The sequence below is a fragment of the Polyodon spathula genome, unplaced genomic scaffold (genome assembly GCF_017654505.1).
Source record: "Polyodon spathula isolate WHYD16114869_AA unplaced genomic scaffold, ASM1765450v1 scaffolds_63, whole genome shotgun sequence".
NCBI lineage: Eukaryota > Metazoa > Chordata > Actinopteri > Acipenseriformes > Polyodontidae > Polyodon > Polyodon spathula.
In genome coordinates, this window is record NW_024471557.1 from 103760 (window position 1) to 108759 (window position 5000).

A 5000-nucleotide genomic window follows, 5' to 3' on the forward strand; every position below is an offset into this window, starting at 1 on the left:
CTTACCGCCCCAATCATAAGATCAGGACAGACATGAAGCATCTTCCCGTCCTTTACAAAAAGCTTTGCCGTGTACCTCCACACCCCGTTCCAAATACCTTCTGAGTCGATCGTCTTCAGTGGCACCTCACTCTGTAGCTCGAACCTTCTTTTTAGACTTGTGGTGATATCCTCCACCGGAAAAAACGGGCAAGACATCGTCACAAACACCGTTCGCCAGTCCTTTAGAAACAGAGGCTCCAAAGTAAAAACACGAGCAGGCAGATTCTCCTTGTTTTCTCCAAAAATCTTCATTACCTTTAAGCAAAGTTCTTCAGTCTGTAAAACCAAATCGAACCTTCCTCTTCCGATATTCTCCCTCAGGCAGTACACATTTTCCAAATCCAGTTCCAGCAGCCCAAAAACGACCTCCAGAACGAACTTCCTCCTTCCCCACAGTCCCGCCAAATCCTTAAGCTGAAAACGCAAGGTATTCTTTCCACGCTCCTCCATTTTGCAAAACCGAAATTATTTTCTTTTCAGCTTACGCCTTCCAGAACATAACCTTTCGCCCCCGGAAGTCATACTGCACTTGACCGGAGCCAAGAGGCCGAGAAGCGATGCCCACAATGGTTTTGGCCAAACGCCCCGGGCGCGGCCGCCCGCCGCGGCAGTCGTGGTACTTGCTTCTCGGGCGGGCGGGCGGGCGGAGGGAGGAAGGAAGGAAGGAAGGAAGGAAGGAAGGAAAGGTGCCGGGCTCCAACGGGGGCGACCGCCCTTTCTGTGCTCGTTCTGCTTTTAAACTCCAGGTGGAGCCCCTCCCTGAGGGGAAGGGCTGTCCAAAAATTGGATCGAACTCGTAAATGCTCCTCTCCACGGAAATCTTTAGTAAAAGGCGAAAGATTTATTCGAGCTGTAGAGAAGCCAGAGTGTGCCTTTGCTGGCGGCCGAGCCCTTCCGGCCGGCCCAAAGGCCCAAAGGGCCTCCCCTCTGCCAAGCGGCAGCGAGGCCACGCACGCAAAACAAAAACAGGGAACTCCTCCCAAAACGCATCTGCCGTTCCGCCCCGGCGAAAGGGCGCATTGCTGCTGCTGCTGTGTGACGTGACGGGAGACGACGCTGACAATCTGACTGAATATGATATGAAAAAAAACAAAAAAAACAAAAAAAAAAAAAAAAAAAAAAGAATACGAAAAAGAGCACTTTTTGCGGCGAGGGTCCTTTCCCTCCCACCACACGAGTGGGGAGCTGCAGGCGAGCGGGAGCGATAGCGACGCTCGCTCGCTCGCTCGCTCTCTCGCTCTCTCTCTCTTTTGACCTTTCTGAGAAATGGGCACCATTCCCGGAGGTACTGCAATACCGGGTCGATGCGTGGAGTGGACGGAGCAAGCCCCGCTTCCATCTCCCGCTTCCAAAAATCCATTTAATATAGACGGTCCCCCTATGGGGGACGTATCAGATATTAAACTGATAAGAACAGATTTTTTTTTTTTTTTTTTTTAATAAATTTATTTAATCTTTTCAAATAACAATACTCCAACAAAAACAGGAAAAACATTCACAAAACACAAAACTTATTATCTTTACAGAAAAAAACACAAAGTTTATCTATTACATATAAAGCGATAACTAAAAACACTAGACATATTTTGACAAAACAAGAAAAATCTTTTCAAAAGACAATACAAATATACATCAAAAACAAATATCAAAACTTCAATATTTTCCAGACACAAATACTTATCCATAAACAAAAGCACAAATGTCAATACAAATTCAGAAAAACATTAAACACACATATTCTTTCTCACAAATACTCAGTCTAATTATACAAAAAAAACAAAAAGTCTTTAATTCTTTTTCCTTTTCTCAAAACTAAAGTTTTCTCTGATATGCCTTTACCAGTTCATCCGCCCTCCGCTGTGCTTCAATCAGAACTCTGTTTTTCTCATCCTCATATCTTCTCCATTCTACCTGCGTGATCCTTCCTTTTTTCATCTTCTCCTTCCAAGCCATAAGCCCTTCAAACTCTTTCCTACATACAGCCTTTATTAGTTCCTCCTCCGTCATTTCATCAAATCTTTGTTCTTCTTTGCTCTTTCCAACACTCTTCTTTTCCTCTTCCTCCATTGCCTCTCCCCAACTCGAACTTGCTGTTGTATCTTCCTTTCCTCCTCTCATCTTCCTTGATAGGTCTTCACAGGCCCTCACCTCCTTTCCATCTCTATCTTTTCTCTTCCTGTGCACCTCTCCCTCTACTCCCTCCATCGGGTCAGAGTGTTCTTCCGGGGGCCTCTGTTGGTCCTCTTTAGACACGCCTCCACCCTCCTCCTTTCTCGACTCTCCACCCCTTTCCTTTGTCAGCTCAGCTCCAACTTTTCCCGCCATTCCGCCTCCTTTACTCTGGACTCCTCCCCCAACAGTCACCTTTACCTCCGGCTTGGTACTCTTTTCCTGTTTCTTGGCTCCGCTCTCTTTCGCTCTTGGTTGCTGCTCTCCTGGGTTCTCTTTGTCCTTCCCACAATCTTTATACAGATGGTCCAGGCCTCCACACTTACTGCACTTCTTTGGCTCCTCACAGTCTTTTGCTTCATGGCCTGCACTCTGGCACTTTCTGCAAAACAAAGCAGAACATTTCGCAGCCTCATGTCCCCCCTCCCCACACTTATAACAGTTCCTTGGTTGTCCAGGATAACTCAAGTAACCCCTGTTCCCTCCAATTTGCACAATTCCTGGAAGATGTACAATTCCCCCTGCCTCCGCACTTGTAATCCTCAGACGAACAAAGAATCTCCTTTTCCCATTCCAGATTCCCATTGGATCACACACTTTCTCTGGTCCCGAAAAAATGTCACAAACACTCCCAACAAAAATCTTAACTTCTTCATCAGTGACATGTGGATTGAACATAAAAACAAACAGTGGTCTAACCTCCCGTGCAAAAAGTGGATCCCCAATATAAAACACAAAAGGCTCTTCTTCTTTTCTTTTCTGGAAAATATCCCAGACTCCTCTAGCCAAATCCTCAGTGCACAAAGTTAAATCAAAATAATTCTCATATTGCTGCAAACAAAAAATCGACTTCACCTGCAGTCCAAATCCTTCCAGCAGCACTTTCGTCACGAAAAACTTCCGTGCACCCGGTGAATCCAACAAATCTTCTTTTTCCTCCAAGGCTTTCTTCGTTTCCTCCTTCAAACGAAATCGAATAACATTTTGCATCCTCTTTCCGCTTGCCATCTCGTCCAGTTTCCTTCGCCTTCTCTCACTCAAGGAACAATTCAAATGCTGCGGTCAAGCCACATACATTCGATCGGAGCCAAGAGGCCGAGAAGCGATGCCCACAATGGTTTTGGCCAAACGCCCCGGGCGCGGCCGCCCGCCGCAGCAGTCGTGGTACTTGCTTCTCGGGCGGGCGGAGGGAGGAAGGAAGGAAGGAAAGGTGCCGGGCTCCAACGGGGGCGACCGCCCTTTCTGTGCTCGTTCTGCTTTTAAACTCCAGGTGGAGCCCCTCCCTGAGGGGAAGGGCTGTCCAAAAATTGGATCGAACTCGTAAATGCTCCTCTCCACGGAAATCTTTAGTAAAAGGCGAAAGGTTCATTCGAGCTGTAGAGAAGCCGGAGCGTGCCTTTGCTGGTGGCCGAGCCCTTCCGGCCGGCCCAAAGGCCCAAAGGCCCTCCCCTCTGCCAAGCGGCAGCGAGGCCACGCACGCAAAACAAAAACAGGGAACTCCTCCCAAAACGCATCTGCCGTTCCGCCCCGGCGAAAGGGCGCTTTGCTGCTGCTGCTACACTGGCCTGCTGCGTGTGTTAGGCCTGCCTGAATATGTGAAAATATGAAAAAAAAAAAAAAAAAAAAAAAAAAAAAGAACGAAAAGAGCGGGAAAACGGCGCGGACCCAGGAAGGGGAGGGCTACACCCCTCCCTCCCCCCAACCACCCCTCTCTCTCTCTCTCTCTCTCTCTCTCTCTCTCTCTCTCTCTCTCTCTCCTCTCTCTCTCTCTCTCTCTCTCTCCTCGCTCTCTCTCTCTCTCTCTCTCTTTTGTCCTTTCTGAGAACTGTGCACCGTTCCCGGAGGTACTGCAATACCGGGTCGATGCGTGGAGTGGACGGAGCAAGCCCCGCTTCCATCTCCCGCTTCCAAAAATCCATTTAATATAGACGGTCCCCCTATGGGGGACGTATCAGATATTAAACTGATAAGAACAGATACTACACTTGATCTGAGCCAAGAGGCCGAGAAGCGATGCCCACAATGGTTTTGGCCAAACGCCCCGGGCGCGGCCGCCCGCCGCAGCAGTCGTGGTACTTGCTTCTCGGGCGGGCGGAGAGGGAGGAAGGAAGGAAGGAAGGAAGGAAGGAAGGTGCCGGGCTCCAACGGGGGCGACCGCCCTTTCTGTGCTCGTTCTGCTTTTAAACTCCAGGTGGAGCCCCTCCCTGAGGGGAAGGGCTGTCCAAAAATTGGATCGAACTCGTAAATGCTCCTCTCCACGGAAATCTTTAGTAAAAGGCGAAAGGTTCATTCGAGCTGTAGAGAAGCCGGAGCGTGCCTTTGCTGGTGGCCGAGCCCTTCCGGCCGGCCGGCCCAAAGGCCCCCTCCCCTCTGCCAAGCGGCAGCGAGGCCACGCACGCAAAACAAAAACAGGGAACTCCTCCCAAAACGCATCTGCCGTTCCGCCCCGGCGAAAGGGCGCTTTGCTGCTGCTGCTACACTGGCCTGCTGCGTGTGTTAGGCCTGCCTGAATATGAAATATGAAAAAAAAAAAAAAAAAAAAAAAAAAAAAAAAAAACGAAAAGAGCGGGAAAACGGCGCGTCCCAGGAAAGGGGAGGGGGGGGAGGGAGGGTGGGGCTCTCTCTCTCTCTCTCTCTCTCTCTCTCTCTCTCTCTCTCTCTCTCTCTCTCTCTCTCTCTCTCTCTCTCTCTCTCTCTCTCCGCTCTCTCTCTCTCTCTCTCTTTTTGACCTTTCTGAGAAATGGGCACCGTTCCCGGAGGTACTGCAATACCGGGTCGATGCGTGGAGTG

General features: G+C 49.5%; 6 non-coding genes across 6 annotated transcripts in view; all 6 read right to left on the reverse strand.

Annotated features, from left to right (window-relative positions):
- Positions 1-793: 793 nt before the first annotated feature.
- Positions 794-911, reverse strand: LOC121307945. Its single transcript, XR_005948418.1, has one exon. It is a non-coding gene; the product is annotated as a U5 spliceosomal RNA (small nuclear RNA).
- A 393-nt stretch (positions 912-1304) lies between these two features.
- LOC121307941 lies at positions 1305-1490 on the reverse strand. The gene has a single exon (XR_005948417.1). It is a non-coding gene; the product is annotated as a U2 spliceosomal RNA (small nuclear RNA).
- A 1996-nt stretch (positions 1491-3486) lies between these two features.
- Positions 3487-3604, reverse strand: LOC121307956. The gene has a single exon (XR_005948428.1). It is a non-coding gene; the product is annotated as a U5 spliceosomal RNA (small nuclear RNA).
- Positions 3605-4032: 428 nt separating this feature from the next.
- LOC121307927 lies at positions 4033-4225 on the reverse strand. The gene has a single exon (XR_005948408.1). It is a non-coding gene; the product is annotated as a U2 spliceosomal RNA (small nuclear RNA).
- Positions 4226-4407: 182 nt separating this feature from the next.
- Positions 4408-4525, reverse strand: LOC121307957. The gene has a single exon (XR_005948429.1). It is a non-coding gene; the product is annotated as a U5 spliceosomal RNA (small nuclear RNA).
- A 422-nt stretch (positions 4526-4947) lies between these two features.
- The window catches only part of LOC121307970, a 193-nt gene continuing 140 nt past the window's right edge, over positions 4948-5000 (reverse strand). Inside the window, exon 1 of the small nuclear RNA XR_005948441.1 lies at positions 4948-5000. This exon is cut by the window's right edge and continues 140 nt beyond it. This is a non-coding gene — a small nuclear RNA (U2 spliceosomal RNA).